Source organism: Rhipicephalus microplus, chromosome 2 (genome assembly GCF_043290135.1).
Source record: "Rhipicephalus microplus isolate Deutch F79 chromosome 2, USDA_Rmic, whole genome shotgun sequence".
Classification (NCBI taxonomy): domain Eukaryota; kingdom Metazoa; phylum Arthropoda; class Arachnida; order Ixodida; family Ixodidae; genus Rhipicephalus; species Rhipicephalus microplus.
The window spans coordinates 157,374,130-157,392,922 of record NC_134701.1 but is presented as its reverse complement, the minus strand read 5'-3'; the positions used below and the strand labels follow the sequence as shown (position 1 = coordinate 157,392,922).

The 18,793-nt window shown below is 49.1% G+C and overlaps 1 protein-coding gene across 1 annotated transcript in view; it reads right to left on the bottom strand.

The window, feature by feature from the left end:
• Window positions 1–18,793, bottom strand: part of LOC119170652 (CD151 antigen) — a 264,301-nt gene that overhangs the window by 168,871 nt on the left and 76,637 nt on the right. Inside the window, exon 2 of the mRNA XM_075886954.1 lies at window positions 18,565–18,693. The gene's annotated coding sequence lies outside the window, so the exon portion shown is untranslated. The remainder of the gene's footprint in view (window positions 1–18,564; window positions 18,694–18,793) is intronic.

Below are 18,793 nucleotides of genomic sequence, written 5' to 3'. Positions count from 1 at the left end.
TGTGCGTGTGCCACCTCCCGTTCAGTCCTTGGAATGTCCGCTGGATGGTGGTGTTTCTATATGGGGAATATATGATGAAAATATGCGAGATGGTGGTACTTGGAGTGTTGAATAGGTGGACGAACGGACACACAGACAGATGCATGGACGGACGCATGGATGACTGCACGGACGGATGGACGCATGGACGGACGGACGCATGGACGGACGCAGTGGTGGATGCATGGACGAACGCAGGGACGAACGCACAGATGAACGTGTGGACGCAAGAACAGACGCACGCACGGACGGGCGGATGGACGCGTGGACGGTCACACAGACGGACGCATGGACGCAAGGAAGCAAGAACGAATGGACGGACGGATGCTTCCCCCCACTCTCCATCATTCACTCCGTGGATATGCTGTCATTATTTTGTTTTATTTATTTATTTATTTATTTATTTATTTATTTATTTATTTATTTATTTATTCATTCATTTAGTCTCCGGTTCTCACTGACAGCATAAGGCATGTCCAGGTTGAAAACATTCATTCGCGTAAACCTCTTGAGCCAACTTGCTGGACTGCTGCGGCGTGTCACCAAGAAACTCGGGCGTTTCCTGGATGTTTTATTCATTCATTCCTGAGCTATATCTTCACTCGTAAACAGCACATGCTACACGTATTCTCTATTTCGCTCTTCGCTCTTGTTTTGTGCTACGAGCTCGGACAAAGCACACTTATCAGAGTGGATCGCGAGGATGGCCCTGGCGACGTGTGGAATGACGGATACATGCGACGTCCAGCTTAGAGGTGAAACAGCGATGTCTACACTCGTCGTCGCACGCACACAGGATGTCGCGGATCACTTTCTCGCAGACGCTATAGTTTTCCGGGATGCAGGCGGCCGCACATAATATCCTCCGTAACTCTTGAGCCCGCAGCCAGCAGCGCCACGTAAACACTATACGGCGCGCCTGTGTAGCCTTGAATTTCCCAACGCTTGGTTGCCCGAACGCGTCTCCTCTGTGCACACGGCTGGCACCGCTCGCCCCTGTTATGCCAGCGAGTCCTCGTCAAACGTCCGTGCCTCTGAAACAGGCAATCTGGGTCAAGGCCAGCCCGCAGCCCGCCGGGCGCGAACAACTCCACGGCGTGAACACGCGCGGCGCATCTGTGGCCCACGTGCATTGAGTCAGCGGCGCACGTGACAGCGAGCCGGCGTCCTCATGTCTGGTGGCCTGACGCATCGCGCGGCGAACCCCATTGGAGGAGCCTGCTCTGAAGACCAGCGGCGCTTCTGATTGGACATTTTAGTTGGGCCCGGTGTAAATAAAAGAAGCCCTGCGGCGTGTCGCGATCAGCGGTTTTAGGCGAAAGGCTGACCTATGTGTTAGAGAGAGGAGCTCGGCTCTTCGAGTCTCTGCCGGCCCCAGTGCCGAAATTGTAACGCCTCTGTATATATGCTGTACATAAACCTTGTTTAACTCACCGTCGTCTCGTCCGCTCATCTCCTCAGCTCTGCGCAGAAGCAGTCGCGAGCTGAGAAACATACGCTACCAAACGGCTGGTGACCTTCCCGGCGGGGTCGAAAGCAGTGGCGCCTCCGGGACCGCGTCGGCGTCGCCGTCTTTCGCAACAGTGGTGGCTTCGGCGGGATCGGTCCGTCGTTTCTCAACAGTGGTGGCAGCGGTGGGATCGGCCGGCGTCAGCGACATCGATGCGGTGAGTGCCTGATGTTTTCCCCTCAGTTCACCAGACTACTCTAGCTCAGGTTGTAGTAGTTTAGAGAAGGGCTGTGTGAAGCATTAGAGTGAGCTTTGATCGTTTCAAGCAAAGTCGAAGTGCTTTGAAACCAAAGTTAATGCGGAGGGGGTAAACACGGGAGAGTGAAAAGTTGCTTGCGCGTCTTGCTAGTTGACTTATAGTGGGTACGGCAAGTAAATTGTTAACAGGGGCAAACAGCAAGAGGCTAGTGTGAACGATGGAGAACCTTAAAGTGAAGGAACTCATCGAAATTTGTGAGGAACTCGGCATTACTTTGGGCCGTGCGAAACGAAAGCAAGCGATCCTTGCGATCATGAAGGATGAGGGAGTGTCGGCTGAGGAAGTCGATGAGGCCTGGGTGGATATTAAAGCACGCCGTGAGGAGGCTGAAAAGCGAGAAGTAGAAGCTCGCGAACGTGAGGAGGCTGAAAGGCGAGAAGCTCGTGAAGAAGCTGAAAGGCGCGAAGCTCGCGAACGTGAAGAAAGGCGCGAAGCTCGCGAACGTGAAGAAAGGCGCGAAGCTCGCGAACGTGAAGAAAGGCGAGAAGCTCGCGAACGTGAAGAGGCTGAAAGGCGAGAAGCTCGCGAACGTGAAGAAGCTGAAAGGCGCGAACGTCGCGAGCGCGAGGAGGCCGAGAGACAGGAGCGCCTCGAGATGAAACGAATAGAATTGGCAATCCTACAGTGTTCGCAGGCGCCTAGCGCAGCTTCTCCGACGATTCAGGTCAGCGGTATTAGAATTCGGGATCAACTGCCACCGTTCGTAGTGGGCGAGGACATGGCGAAGTATCTCGTCAAGTTTGAACACGTCTGTGAGCGAAATGCTGCGAAATGCTTTGGAGCAGTCTCTTTGGGCGCGGAACCTGCTAGCTCTTCTTCCCGGCGAAGTGTCCGACGCGATAACTTGCTTGTCGAGGGAAGCGTTTGAGAGCTATGACGAGGTTAAGGAAGTGCTCTTGAGACGTTATAAGTTGTCACCCGAGGCTTTCAGGCAAAGGTTCCGGTATGCTAAAAAGGGGAATGAGTCACACGTTGACTTCGCGTTTCGTCTTAAAGCCGATTTGATTGAATGGCTCAAGGGCGAAGGTGTTTATGACGACCGCGATAAAGTGGTGGAATGCGTTGCATTGGAGCAATTCTACCGCTGCATCGAGGAGGATGTCAAACTTTGGCTGCAGGACAAACTTGGTGAAGTACAGCTAAACAAGGCAGCAGAGTTAGCTGAGGAGTATTATACTCGCCGAAAGTTGCATAGCAGGGCAGTGCGCGTTGAAAAGGATGAAAGAAAAGAGGGCTTTTCAAAGAAACCTGATCAACGGAAACCCGCTCCGCACCGTAATTTCAAAAGGGACCCGTCTCTTACGAAGGACACTGTAGAGGAAGGGAAAACAGAAGCGGAAAAATCGAGTGAGGTTTCTAAACAACGCACTGATACCACACGGGCGTTTGAATCACGGAAGCCACTAATCTGCTACAACTGCAAAAAGGAAGGGCACATCGCGAGAAACTGTCAGGAAAAGTTTGCCTTCGCAACGATCCGAGAATCGGGAAAAAACATTCGGTTGTTGGAGCCGTATCTCCAAGAAATTACGGTCAATGAGAAAACGTGCCGAGCACTTAGAGACTCAGCGGCAACCATGGACGTTGTCCATCCTTCATTGGTGTCTCCGGATGACTTCACAGGAGAATGCGCGTGGATCAGGCAAGTCGCCGAGGAGCAGAGTGTTCGCTTACCAATCGCCACCGTTGTCATTGAAGGCCCGTTCGGTAAGCTTTGCACCGAAGCGGCTGTGTCTGCCGCGCTGAATGGTCGTTTTTCTTATCTTTTCTCCAACAACTCGGAGCAGCTTCTCAAAGAGCAGGGCAAATCGTTCTTCCCGAACTTAGCGTGCATGGCTCCCACGCGATCGCAAGCGCGAAAGCTTTCGCGAAAGCTTGACTTGGTTCCATGCGGTGAACTCTCAAGTGACCCTGTCGGCGGGTCGACGGAACCCCAGAAAGGAAAGTTTCCGCATGAGTCATGTGAGCAGTCACGCGAGCGGCCCGTCGCCGAACCTAGCTGCGCGGTTTCCGGAGAAAGGGGAGACGACATGGCGCCATTGAGTCAGAGCGAGAGGGTTGCAACGCTCTCGCCTGTAGCGGAAAGTTGGAGCGGGCTGCCGAGAGTTGATCGAGAGACGCTCATTGGAGAGCAACGTGAGGATTTCTCGATTGAAGCGCTAGTGGAAAGCCAAATTGAAGCGCGAGTGGAAAGCCAGAAAAACGCGGCAAAAGTGCTGTCGAAGGAGCACTACGAGGAATCGGGGAAGAAGCGCGCTTTTGAAGTTGATAATCAGGTAATGCGGTGGCAGCCACCCAAAAGGAACAAGCTTGAGGTTGATTGGGAAGGGCCCGCCACAGTATTATCGAAGCCTTGCGATACAACTTATGAGGTGCAAGTAGGAAGGCGGCAGAACAAAATTTACAACTTGATGAAACCCAATGTTCAACATCAAGCGGTCGTAAATCAGCTGTTGAAGGCTTCAGAGGAAGAGGAAGCAGAAAATTTGAGTTCTAGTGAGGTGATCGAAGGGGGATCGAAAGTAATTTGGGAGCAGATAAACCTAGAGCCTAGCTTAAGTGAAGGAGGACCTGAGAAAGAGGACCTGAGAAAGATTGGTTCCGAGTTTGAAGACGTGTTTTCGGACCGCCCCGGAAACATGAGGGTGATCGAACACGATATCGAGCTAAGCGGTGAGGAGTCAATCAGTAGCAAGCCGTATCGTTGTTCCCCTGTGCAACGTCGCAAGTGTGAGCCGCTCTTGGTGCCGCATAGGTATCGTCGCCTAAAAGTGGCCGGTTACTGAGGTGGAGCATGTTGCTCCACAGCGCAACTTTGACGTTCGCTAAAGAAAAAAAAAAAGGGGGGGGAAAGCTAAACGCTAATGCAGGTGCATTGAGCAGTGCGTTCTAGCTGGTACCTTCTCAACCTTTCGGTTTCTGGCTGGCGATTCGGGGCAAAATTTTGACCTCATCACGACCTGGCCGGAGCGCTCTCGTTCAGAGTGATCTCAAGGGGCCAACTTTATGTGGTATTCTAATCCGTTACGTTGTTGTACGTGGAAAAAAAAATTGAGTTGTCATTTTAGGGGTCTTTTGTCCCACATGTGCCTCTTGATGTAGAGGGAACAAAATTCCGATAGACACGTAGATAGGTATATGTTGTACTATACTTTGTCTGGTGTTCTGTCGGGTGACCGAGGGCACTTGCTTGTGTCGTGTGTCTGTTGTCGAACCGTTCTTAGCAAGTTGCAGAACCATCGACAAGTGCTGAACCCGAAGATGGTCAGAAGAGACGAGTGAAGCTGGTCAGCACGTTGTGGCGACAAGCCAGTGGAGCTGGGATCCGTCGTCAATGATGGGATGTGTTCCCGGAACAGTCTGGAGCTGTATTCTCCCCATGGCCCTGGAGGCGAACCTGGAGGGACCTGGCGAACGAGCGCACCTGACATCCGAGCCCCGTGGAAGCAGCTCGTCTTTCCGGTGCATTGTCTGGCGGCGGGGGTGCTGTTATGCCAGCGAGTCCTCGTCAAACGTCCGTGCCTCTGAAACAGGCAATCTGGGTCAAGGCCAGCCCGCAGCCCGCCGGGCGCGAACAACTCCACGGCGTGAACACGCGCGGCGCATCTGTGGCCCACGTGCATTGAGTCAGCGGCGCACGTGACAGCGAGCCGGCGTCCTCATGTCTGGTGGCCTGACGCATCGCGCGGCGAACCCCATTGGAGGAGCCTGCTCTGAAGACCAGCGGCGCTTCTGATTGGACATTTTAGTTGGGCCCGGTGTAAATAAAAGAAGCCCTGCGGCGTGTCGCGATCAGCGGTTTTAGGCGAAAGGCTGACCTATGTGTTAGAGAGAGGAGCTCGGCTCTTCGAGTCTCTGCCGGCCCCAGTGCCGAAATTGTAACGCCTCTGTATATATGCTGTACATAAACCTTGTTTAACTCACCGTCGTCTCGTCCGCTCATCTCCTCAGCTCTGCGCAGAAGCAGTCGCGAGCTGAGAAACATACGCTACCAAACGGCTGGTGACCTTCCCGGCGGGGTCGAAAGCAGTGGCGCCTCCGGGACCGCGTCGGCGTCGCCGTCTTTCGCAACACCCCTTGAGTTACGTCCGTCTCCTTGGAATCAAGCCTCAGTCGGCTTTGAGAAAGACTGGCGCAATGCGGCAAGCTCATATAGAGGCTCGTCGTTTATACATGGCGAAAATCTTTGTATCCTGACACAACATTTTTTTTTTTGCCGGTTCTTGGTGGGAAAGCAGCTGACGTTGAGGCGAGCTAGTTGAAAGATCTTCTCGTCGTAACTGCGCGCTCAGTGTACAGACGGGCATCCTACTGCACCATTTTAAGACTCTGCCTTCACTTCCTGCGCACCAATTAAAAGTAACGAAAGGCGCGAGCGTCTTAGAAATGGTCACCGTCCCTTCGGCGAAGAAGCAGCTTTAGCTGTCTCGGAACTCGTTGTCCCCGCGTCAAAACCGAACCACTTCATCAAGCTCTCTCCCTATTTCTCTATATCGTTCTCTGCGTGTTTTCTTCCCGTAGATTAGTAGAATCTTAGGAACGTCAAGAAAGGATTTTGACGGAGACGAAACAAAGCGTCTTGGAGAACATTTAAGCGTCGCCTTTTAGGGTGGAACCCCGCACCGTTATGCGGCCCTGTTCTCAGTGCTTCATAATTCACTTCCTGCAGCTTCTCGGTGGACACCTGAACCATGCATTGACGGAGGGAACATTCGTACGCGTTATATTGGCCGTTGCAAACTCTCGTGTGGTGCATACTGCAGCGCTTGTGCAGTTACCTTCTTTTGTGTTTTATCAATATGTGCATTACCCGACGATGAATAAGTTCCTACCCGCCCACTTTTCAATTGTACTGCAAGTATAGAGTTGCAAAGCACCCACTGCGCCATAATCCCCCGCTTTGCGAAGTAGCGAAGTGCCCAAAACACGTTTCTTTCTCAGGCAATGAACCCTCCCGCGCAGCTGCACACTTTACTGGTGCTGTGGCAGAGGATGAGGAACAATTATGTCTAAGCCCTTTCCGATGGGTGGGGAGCTTTAAAACACCCACTCTTTGCGCAGTTCACGGCTGCGATGCCTATAGGGAGAAGTCAGAAATATTTTTCGTTAGGGGAGGGGGCAGTGGAGCTTGAGGAAACTTTGTGTAGGTGTGTGTGTTTGTATATTAACGTGTACACACATACAATATCGAAAATTCTCAAACAGGTGAAGGAGTTTGAAAATAGCATGTGAAAGTAACTGGCTAGGAGGCAGAAACTTGGTTTATAAACTAATAAACGCCAGAACAAAGCAGGAGTGTTGGAAAAGTCAAAAATAAATTCAAGTAAAAACAGGGCATATGAAAGAAAAACGTGCGTCTATATGTATGTGTGTACAGTCGTATTGTCGAGCAGCAAATAATTCCTAAACGACCTCCCTACCCTTGAACTCGATATGGAAGGCTGTATATAGCTCAATATACAAACGCTATAAAAGGGCCTCTCCTCTCGTCTTCCTTTCTGATCATTCATTGCTGCGAGGCTGAGTAAAGAAAAGCGACAGAATAGAGCTCGAGCCCTCATCCGCGCTCGCCTCAACCGCTTTTGTAACGTGGTGCCTTTCTTTTCTGAACTTAAGACTACGGTAGTAGGAAAAAATGGAATGAATGAGCAAGCAGGAAACAACATTATCGGTACCACTCCAAGCAGGGCCGAGACAGCGTCGCCAAGTCGGCGATGAATCACCGTCACCGTCTTCGCGATCAATGGGACCGGACGCCCCATCCCATCTGCAGCCTACACCTATGCTTTAGGCCTCTACTTCACTTTTTTTTTTTTGAATTTTCATTGCGGACTGTTTGCAGAGTTACTGCAATGCAGTACCTACGGGATTCCACGCACAGCTGACGGCAGTATTTACAGGTTAAACGGTGCAAGGTGGATGCAGGAAACGGGATACGATGAGCATGTACGGAGAAGTATCCGGTTTTTTGTAAACGTGACGCAGCGCGGGTCCCGACGTTGCTCGCGGTCGCTGCTCCGGCACGCAACCGTGGAAAACGGATACTAAGCCGTATATCGCGCGCCACGCGAACGTCCTGAATCGAATTTCACCGTTGACGTCACAAGGCACAGCGAGGTCTCCCCATCTTCGACGCGAACGCGTGCCTTCGTGCGGTTTAGGAAACCAACTGTGCTCAGTCGTAATGAACGTACACATTTACCGACAGTGCTTAACGCACATGTTAAAAAATCTGGGGCCCCCAGATTTTTAGAACCCCAGTTTCTTCGCCCCTGAGGGGCGAAGAAACTGGGGTTCCTTCACCTCTCCCTAGATTGGAAAGGGGCGAAGCGTGCAGATTTTGAGACATACTTCTTTGATGAGGCGCCAGTGTTGCCAAACTTGAAACCGGGCGTGCGGGGTTTCTACTTCAATCATCGGAAAATTGCGTCGGAATGCAGCTCACTTTATGGTGCCCATGTTGCTTCTTCTCTACACACCCAGTTTCAGTTCCCTATATATACATGTAGGAAAGGGTGTTTCTGTCAAGTAACGCGGATCTGTTGGGCTATGCCTCCGACTGGTACCTTTTTCATTTCTAGATGACCGGTAGCGGGTAGTGGAAGCTACTTATTGTGGCGCATACTCGTTTTTATGCTGGACCATGACTACATGACAGACAGCGACGACAGAAGATGCTGACAATAGCCACTCTATAGGTTCTTTGCATCTACAACCATAATGCTTACAGCTATTCATCGTATGTCAAGAGATATTTTTCTTAACAGAATGCCTTTATACATCTGTGTAAGTCAGCGCAGGATTACAGTATGCGCTTAAGCTTAAAGTCAGTTAAGCCTAAGTCAGTTAAGCTTATAAGTCAGTTAATCTTATAGCTTAACTGACTTTCGCATCGGCCAATGGCATGCGGAACCATCCACACGCACTGGTGGGGACGGTTCGTGATTTTGCATTGGCGTTGCAACTTCTATAGCTCGGGAGCGTCGCCCGTATTTCGGACGGTGTCGTCAAGGGTGTAGCATTTCATTATCCTTACATCCGATGGCGGCCACAATGACTTCAATGTGAAATGTTTGAACTTTACGCCACAAGCACAACATCCGTTCTGAATTTGCTCTATCCACACCGTAAAGTATGTCGTTTACTTTTAGATAGAAAAACGACGGTTACTAAAACAGAAATCTAACAGTGAAATCAGAAGCACTTTTCGAGTCTTCCTGGTTTTCAATACGGATAGTCGACTTTCTATACTTAAGAACGGTAAGTATTTGCTTTTATAAAAGCCGAGCCTCCTTTGTTCTTCAAGGATGAAGAAATCTCGAGGAACCACACGCACTTGGACCATGCGGAGGAATCTTGCGTTGAACAAAGGCTGATGGGAAAGTCAGGATGCGGTGACGGGGGTCGATTCAGGCGGAAAATTTGACCCAGCCTTAATACAAGCGCCAACACAGGAATTGATTGACATGTGGGGTTTAACGTCCCAAAACCACTATATGATTATGAGAGACGCCGTAGTGGAGGGCTCCAGAAATTTAGACCACCTGGGGTTCTTTAACGTGCACCCAAATCTGAGCACACGGGCCTACAACATTTCCGCCTCCATCGGAAATGCAGCCGCCGCAGCCGGGATACGAACCCGCACCCTGCGGGTCAGCAGCCGAGTACCTTAGCCACTAGACTACCGCGGCGGGGCACCGCCAACACAGGAAGGCATGCGTAGTAACAAGGTATATATATATATATATATATATATATATATATATATATATATATATATATATATATATATATATATATATATATTGAAATAACTTGAAGATAGCACATAAGAAAAGGATCGTATTTACTAACGTTTCGGCCGTGGCACGGCCTTCGTCAGAGTGACGAAGGCCGTGCCACGGCCGAAACGTTAGTAAATACGATCCTTTTCTTATGTGCTATCTTCAAGTTATTTCAATATAGAAAATACCCGGACCTGTCGTGCCTTCCCTTCAAGTTCTATATATATATATATATATATATATATATATATATATATATATATATATATATATATATATATATATATATATATATATATATATATATATATATATATATATATATATATATATATATAGGCACTGTGACTTCATTTAGTCGTCGTTGTCTCGCCAATATCCTCCAATAGGCCGCAGAAAGCATTGTATAAAAGAATGTGCGACAAAAGTGGAAAGACAAGGATGCGAAATTAGCACAGCCAGCAATGTACAATTGTGTAATGAGCGCCAACAGAGCACAAACGAAGTCGAGGACGGCAGTTAAATACACGTGGCTTTAGGAAAGCGCAAAGGTCGGAGGTATCAGGAGGTATAGCTGACGCGAGTGCAGAGATATTAAAGTCGACTGGAAGCAGCTTTCGTCACGCGATAGTCGCGTAAATGATGATGATGATGACGACAATAATAATGATTAAGCTTAATTATAAACCTTCGGCGATCAGTTCTATTTAACGTCCGCATGTCATATACAGCTTGCACATGTTGCACAGACGAAATATAGCAGCCTGTAAGCGAGCACGAAACAGCATGCACTATTTAGCCTTTTATAGGTCACGTCTCATGAAAGGTATGCTCCGCAGCCGCAAGGCCCACAGCCTTACGTTTGATGTTAGTTTTCTTGCCGCTGGCATCTGAGTAGAACCACCGCGATGCTCTAGGGCCATGGGGCTCGACCGCTGACCCGCAGGTCCCGAGATCAAATCCCGGCCGCGGCAACCACATTTCCACGGACACAATATAAAGTGCTAAATGCCGACGTGCTTATAAATTTAGATGCGTGGTAAACAAAACCCAGGTGGACAAAATTCCCTCAACCCTCCACTACGCTGTCCCACATAATCATACCACAGTTTCACACAAACAAAGACTGCTAACTGTTACTATATAGGCATACCGGTTGACGTGTTCTCGAATCCGTATACATTGGAGTCGCAACATGAGCTGAAAAGGTCAGTGAACCTCTTCAAGCCGTGGGCTGTAAATATGGCGCAGGAGAGAGTATAAATCCGCGAGGTTATCTCGTATATACGACGCAGATAACGGCCACCTGCGACGTGACGCACTTTCTACGCTCTTGTAACGAGTATACAACGGCGTGATAGAGTTAATAGCCTCTAAGAGGAATATGTGCAGCCAAATGGGGGTTTCCATGGCCCTCACTCTCGAAACAAGATCGTCTTGTTTGTTTCTGCATATGGCGTCCTACAGAGATAGCGTGTGTAAAACCGCGTTATCCAAGGGGCGCATAGTGATGCTATCGCGTTTTCTCGGGTGTGTACGCAGTGTTCACTCTTCCTCACTGTTCAGAAGTCAGCAGCCAAAGTAAGCGGAGTCACAAGGCAATCTCTCTTTTTATTCACTTGCATAAAGGAGGGAACGAACTATTGATTACAGTTATTTTTTAAACCATACTGTATGCACTTGTCGCGGTGACAATGAACGAAGTTCGGACGCCACTTTCGTGTTGTTCTGTTGTACAGACACGCATGGAAACAATGCGCTGTTCCGAACGCGCTGGAGCCACACACACACACACACACACACACACACACGCACACGCACACGCACACGCACACACACACACACACACACACACACACACACACACACGTGGAGTGAATGATGAGTGGTGCGAAGCGTGCATCCATCCATCCATCCATCCATCCATCCATCCATCCATCCATCCATCCATCCATCCATCCATCCATCTATCCATCCGTCCGTCCGTCCGTCCGTCCGTCCGTTTGTTTGTCTGTTCGTCCATCCATCCATTCATCCATCCGCCCGACCGCTCCTATCTCACTCATCATCATTCACTCCGTGTATATGTTGTGAATTTCTTATTATATGGAAACCACTAACGGAATCTAGTGATATTATTTCCAAGGACATATTCACACAACTCCATCTGGTGAGCAATTATTAAAACTAACTAGAAGTTGGTACTACTACAACACACTTATACTACGAGGGAACGACCCACACCCTAATTGGCTTCGTCCCTAAAAGAACACCAAAATAATGCTCGCAGCCCTGTGTCTCTCTCTCGAAGCGAGACTGTCTAGCACCCGGTTTAGTTCTTCAACCCTCCTGTGGCTTGCTTGCTTACTTGCTTGCTTGCTTGCATTCTCTCGATTCCATTGTATCCAACGGGTCAAACGCTCCAGCTTCGTTAGAGCCACACCAACTACAACAACCTTGTCGCGTGAAAGGAAGGCCATTGAGCGCCGTTCTTGCGTATAGTACACGAAATATCCGACCGCTGCCCGAATGGTACGACCAGTCGGAAAGAACACGCTTACACATGTAAAGGAGTGTGTGTGCGCGCGCTTGTGCGTGCACGTGCGCACTATCTTCTCTCTACACTTCCTTCTCTTTGTTAACATGCCTGTGTAGTACAGACACATACGGTAGAGTGCCTTCGTCCAGAAGGCCAAATGAGCGCAGCCACACACCTTAGCTTCTGACGCTCTGGCGAATCGTGAGAAAGACCTAGCAGCTCTGTGCGCACACCGTGTCCGTCACGCGCTCCCGGTGAGCGTCTGCACAGGACCATGACTGCGCAGCTGAAGCGCATGCGCAACCAAGGCCCCGGCGTAAAGTGTATACATACGCATACGACTCTATTAAGCTCCCCGCAGCCGCGCAATCTGCTACATTTGTTCCGGCCGAGACACCCTCTCTGATGCGATAGAAGTTTTTTTGCAACCTGAAACGATCAGTTTGGTTACATGGCGCTTTGTTTCACTTCTGCACCTGTCATACACGTGCACTGAGCGTACGAGGTCGAAACAGCGGTCAACCATCATTTCCAACTGGAGGCAGGCATTAGTGTTTCGTACAGCTTCCATCTTAAACGAATATTAGCACAACATAAGCAGGGACGGGAAAGAAAAAACAAACTACAGCGCTGACTTCATACAGCTTAACGGTGTGGTCATGTGCTGATGGCACATCCATCGTCGATGCGGCTTTTGCGCGGTTGATGGTCCGTAGTGGGAAGGTACAAAAGATGCGAGTATACATTTGGCCTAAACATGGGGAAATATCCTAAAATGTAGACAAACGTATGATGATACCAACGTGGTCTGATTGCAAGAATGTAGCGGATATTATACGAAAAATATGTCGAGCAGGACCGTAGGCAGCAAATTTTGCCGGGGTTGTTCAGCCAACCTTCACGTATGTTTGTGCGTGTGTTTGTGGTGTGCGTATGTATAGGCGCATGCAAAATTGATAATTTTCAGGGGGAAGAGGTTGAACTCATATGAGCCTTGAAAGCTTGCTGAAAAATAGACGCTCATCATACCCAGCTCCACGGCGATGGCTCCGCTGCGGTGCACCCGGTTGTGCGGTAGCCCAAAACAGTGCAACAAGAGCACAGTCATCTTGCTTGAAAAAAAATTATAAACAAAAAATGCTGGTAGCATGCTTACATCACGTTACCACCTCCAGCCAACAGCAGCGCCGCATTCGTGCTTTCTCAGCGTACGTTTCGTAAACACGCTGCTCGGTTACTGAGTCTGATACCGACAGCGTCGGTCGCATTTCGATGAGGGAGAAATCCTAGAGGTCCGTCTACTGTGTGATGTCAGTGCTCGTTAACGACTCTCAGGGCAAACACTAATATAGAGTATCTCCAATTACTGCATGCCTTACGGCCAAATATATAGTATATAGCTTTCTCACACACGCAAAAAAAAAACGATCATTATGATTGAGTCAGTAAGATGGGACCAAAGTTGCCCGCAGCCACACGTCCCTCAAAGTGTTCAGCTATAGACGATGCTGAGTGAAAGGCCGCAAACGCATGAATAAAAACTTGGGCTATTTCCTCTTTATAAGAGTGACGTCCTTACCAGGGGAATTTGGACTTGCCCCTTCCAAGTTTCCCTTTCACAAAGAAAGAAAGAAAGTGGTACACACGAAGGTCGCACACACGTTTGATATAAATGCATTGTCAGCGACGAAACTCGGGTATGCTGAACTAATCTGAATAAGTATGATATCTTTTTTAAAGAAGAAATCCATATTCTAGAGCCTGCTGAACACCTTTTAGCTGGTAATCAACATAAGCTGAAAAATATATTTGCACCCATTGGCTGGAACCCAAGACATTACCTAAAAACACATATATACTTTGCACCCAGCAAGTTGTTCACGGTCTTCCCCTAGCGTTACTTTCACTCAAGAAAGAATAGTAAATGGATAAGTCAGACTGTAACGGTACGCCGAAGATGTAAACTGGAAGATGACTGATGCTCGGAATCTACCGGTGGCCATGATGAATATACGAAAAGGAAAGTACCATCATCGTCCACTTGTACACCCATGCGCTTATTGTGTTTTATTACAGCGAAAGCTATTATGAGATCACAACAAGGGTTAATTGCGTGCAGCGCCGTATATATAGTTGTCCGCCGCCGCCGGTGTCCGTAACCACTCTCGTGCAAAATAAAAAAAAACTAAGTAAATAACAACACCAAGGACTAAATGGCATTCGAACCCGGGTCCACTACGTGCCAACCCATGCAGTATTCTACCACTGAGCCGTGCCTGTGCTAAGAGGTATACGTTGCAAACTGGCCTTAGGCAGACTTCACGTCGGGAAGGGAATCGCGTTAACATGAGTAATAAATCGTTTTAGACCGGCACGGGAACAACCCCTCGTCACACACTTCGAATTGGGTAACGATTTGGTCATCGAATGCCCTGACCAATTAAAAATGTTTCGACCATGCTCCTTCGTCGTCGTCAGCAAGAGGATCAAGAAATTGCACGAAAGTCCTTGCAAGTGTGGGTGCCACGCTTCTCCAAAGAATGATGAAGGATGACACATGTAATGCCTCCCTACTACACAAATATTATGGTTATTAATGGCGTAGTGGATACCCTGTAAGTGAGTTTGTACAAGTTACCCATAAAGTGTTTAAAAAAAGTCCATAAATGGCCACTCTTCCAGCTTTCGCTGTGGCAGTGCTGCGCGTTTCGCGCAAACCTGGCGATTATTATCTTTTTTTTAAATGCTCTTGACAGTGACAACTGTATACAGGAAGAACGCGACAGAAACTCCTTTTGCACCATGTTCCCTGCATACAGTGCAGTTCAGCGGCCGATGCTACCGAATTACTCTATCGGTGACCCGCAGCGAGGTGATCTATCACGGCCGCCCATGCGAATGCCTCTGGAAATGCAGGGAACGCCACATCGTATAGCTGGCGGTATTTAAATAACAGAAAGAAAGAAAGAAAGAAAGAAAGAAAGAAAGAAAGAAAGAAAGAAAGAAAGAAAGAAAGAAAACCACGGAAGGCTTGCGTGCCGGACAACGCCCACCTATCATCCGGTGCTATATATGTATATATGCTATATACACGGTACACCTGTATGCATGTATATAGTGGTCGTCACTGCGTTGTAGCGTGTGCAGTGGGGCGCTCGTCTCGCATTCGGGATGTTCTATGGGAACGTTTACGGTGTAGGTGGTTGCGATGCTGCAACGTACGCCCCTTACACGCATCTTTAAGCTACAGAGTTCAAGGACGCCAATCGCTTCCTTTCAGGCGTGTATGCAGTTTTAGGGTGTGCGTGTGCGCGCGGTTCAGTGCATTTGTTATAGAGCGGTTTATGTACGCGAGCGCTAAGAGCCGGCTCTACACAAGTCGAGCAGCTCAGCTCGCCTTATTCACTTGAACAGGTGGCCGTTCGAAGCGAGCCCGTTACTGACAAGAGACTTGTGGGGCTTTCTTTCCCGCCAATTCCATCTTACGAAACATACAGCGTCTTAATGCACAAGCAAAACATAGTATAGGGGCACTGGTCGTACATCCTTGCAAGCTCTTAACCCTTCCACGTGACGTGCATGGGCTCGTCAGCGATATCGCCACCGGTTGGGAAGGAATGGTCTATAATCTGCGAGCTCTACATGTTTCATAATGGGCGCGCACGCATTTACAGAGAGCCGCGTTCGGCACGCCTCTTTCTTGGATGATGACTGATGTGTGGGGTTTAACGTCCCAAAACCACCACTTGATTATGAGAGACGCCGTAGTGGAAGACTCCGGAAATTTCGACCACCTGGGGTTCTTTAACGTGCACCCAAATCTGAGCGCATGGGCTTACAACATTTTCGCCTCTATCAAAAACGCAGCCGCCGCAGCCGGGATTCGAACTCACGACCTGCGGGTCAGCAGCCGAGTCCCTTAGCCACTAGACCACCGCGGCGAGGCGAGCCTCTTTCTTGAAGTGGTTCGTCTGTGTGCATACACAGGAAGCGGTCGGCACGCGTTGGAGCAGTAGTGTACAACTTTCTGAGCGCACATCTCGCTTTATCTGGTGTCTGGCTGTGCCCTCTGAGTGCCGCTCCCAGTGCTTTCGGAGCTCGCAAAATTACAAGGAAGTCTGTGCGCCCATCGCCGTTTAGGGTTGACGGCGCTTGGCACACGAAGCACTTTTAGTTTATAAGGAAGCCAAATCGGATCTTCCTCCAGTGTTGCCACAATTGCGCGAATCACAATGACTTGCAGAACAAGGCACGGGTGCGTTCAATTTTAACTTGCAATTGATTTCACCAAATCACCCGGTGTCACAGAACGAGCGCTCAAAATGGGCGCGCCGCCAAATTCTTGCGATAACGCGCCGGAGTGACGCCGCGAGGTCAACGGAAAAAAAAAAGAAAACAAACATCTAAAGGCTCCCCGGGCGCGCGACGCTCTCCCCTCGGAAGCGTGGCTTCGCCGATGAACCTCCTCACCCCACAGCGGCGGCCGGGCAAGCACTGGAAAGTTCCAGAAGGAAAGGGGCGTGTTCGGCCGGGTTGAGTCATCGGTCGGGGACGGCCCTCGTACAGTCTCGCGCCTCTCCCCAGCCTTCGCTGCGTATCGCGCCGACGAAATGACGAGAACCTTCTGGAAGGTCGCGCGGAAGGTATTTAACCGAGCAGCGGAGATGAGAGATGAGGAGAAGACGGAAGTTAGCGCCAGAGCGCGAAAGGATCCCGCCGTGTAGTCGGCGAAGGTTTTGTCGGTAGCGACAAAGCAGGAGATGAAGAGGATTTCCACCTGAGGGGTGAAGGCTCGAGCTACAGGCAAGAGCGTGTGTCTACCGCTGTCGAGCGAAGACGCGTGGCAACAGCTGCGTGTGTGAAGCCGACGTGTTTCCGACAAGGAAGGTTGAAGCTTGGAGAGTGGCCAAGTGAAGACGCGAGGTTTCCTGGAAGAGAAACTTCGGCGAGGTTTCCTGGAAGAGAAACTTCAGAGGCTGCGGAACGACAACAACGCTGGACTTTGAGTGATTCTCGGAAGAGTATCATCTAGAGTTTGGTTCCAAGAACTTTGGACTGAATAGGTTTTCCATCTCTTTAGTCTTTAAGTGTCTTGGTTGTTCAATGCATGCGACTGCATTGTAGTGCGCATTGTTGTTTGTGTCCGTTGTTTCGAGTGTGGCTGGTTGTACTGTGTAGTACGTTGTTTGATTGGTTTGATTGGGGACATATTGTATGCAACTATTGTGGAGTGGCATTCTTGTGTATTGTTTTCGATCTGCCATTATTGAGAATATAATTTTGTTTGTTTATCAACTCTCGGCTCTGACTTGTTCTTTGGGCCACAGCCGGCGTCCGCTGGCGCGCCAAAAAGGACCACTTCTAAATTGTCCACGCTTTCGTGGTGCGGTTCGGGGGGCCGATACTTTGGCCCTTGGAATTAGCCCGGCGATCGCCTCCCTTATTTACGGGACCTGTGTGACACCCGGCAGAGTATTGTACTAATCTTTGTTTTTTTTTCCTCAATTCACTGTTGAATATCGCTTGCTGCCGTGTTGATTCTTTCGTTCGCATGACACTACGTTTCTTGCTGCTCTATTTTTTACGTATTTGCTACTTGTGTATTCACATAGGAAGCAGACCTGTCAGTTTGTCTTTCCTACAGGCTCTTCAAGCTCCTGCACTGCGATTCATTTTCACCGTGAATACATCACTTGCAAGTTGTAAAACAAGGTTGACTTGAGTTGCCGGATCGCCATTTCTAATATGTAAAGCACGGCCAATTGTCAGACAAACTAATACCAATAATCGTTGAGGTTTAACGTCACAAAACCACAATATCATCTTGCTTAGAAAACATCGTGAAGAAGACGCGAAGAAAGGGCAAGCACATAGGGCTGACTCTAAACAGCCTGTTTATCAATCCCTTTCTGTGTGTGCAGTGTATCTTTTGCGCTCTTTTCTAAGGATGTCTAACCAACAAGCCCAGTTATCAGTACTTCCACGATATGATCAGGAGAGAGTGCGTTGTGGAGGGCTCCGGAAATTTCGACCACCTGGGCTTCTTTAACGTGTACCTAAATCTAGGCACCCTATCCTCTAGCATTTAACCTCAGCGGCAGGGATTTGATCAGGTTAGGAACTCCACACGCATATGCAGGCGTACGTGCAACACATTTCTATACCGCAGAATCTCAAACAGTTGCAAACAGCCCTCCATTACGAAAACTCACGTTGGCGTGGTTTCCCTTTCGGTAGATAACGTGCGCTGACATAACTGGGAGAAAGCGGGCCATACTCGCCAAGAATTTAACGACCCGGTAGATGTGCATGTGCATTATGTCATTCACGAACCTAAACGTGCTCGACTTACCGCGCTACTACTACAACGAAATCTTGATCAGAGCATGAAAATTCAACCCCTCCCCGAAAAACCAGACTCCATTTTACTTACCTGAGAATGAAATGAACTTTATTTGGAACAGGCTCTTTGTACTTCAGCCCTAAGGTGGGTGGCCTCCTCAAAAATAATTTTTTTTTTGTTTTCAGACGTTTACGTACGCGTTTTCCGAGGGCGAGAAACCTGCAAGGAAATAAGATAACACATTAGGAAAGGCAGCCTAAGCTTTTTCTAGTCTCTTCAAGGTTAAAAATAACCAATTAGAAACGAAGAAAGCAAAAAT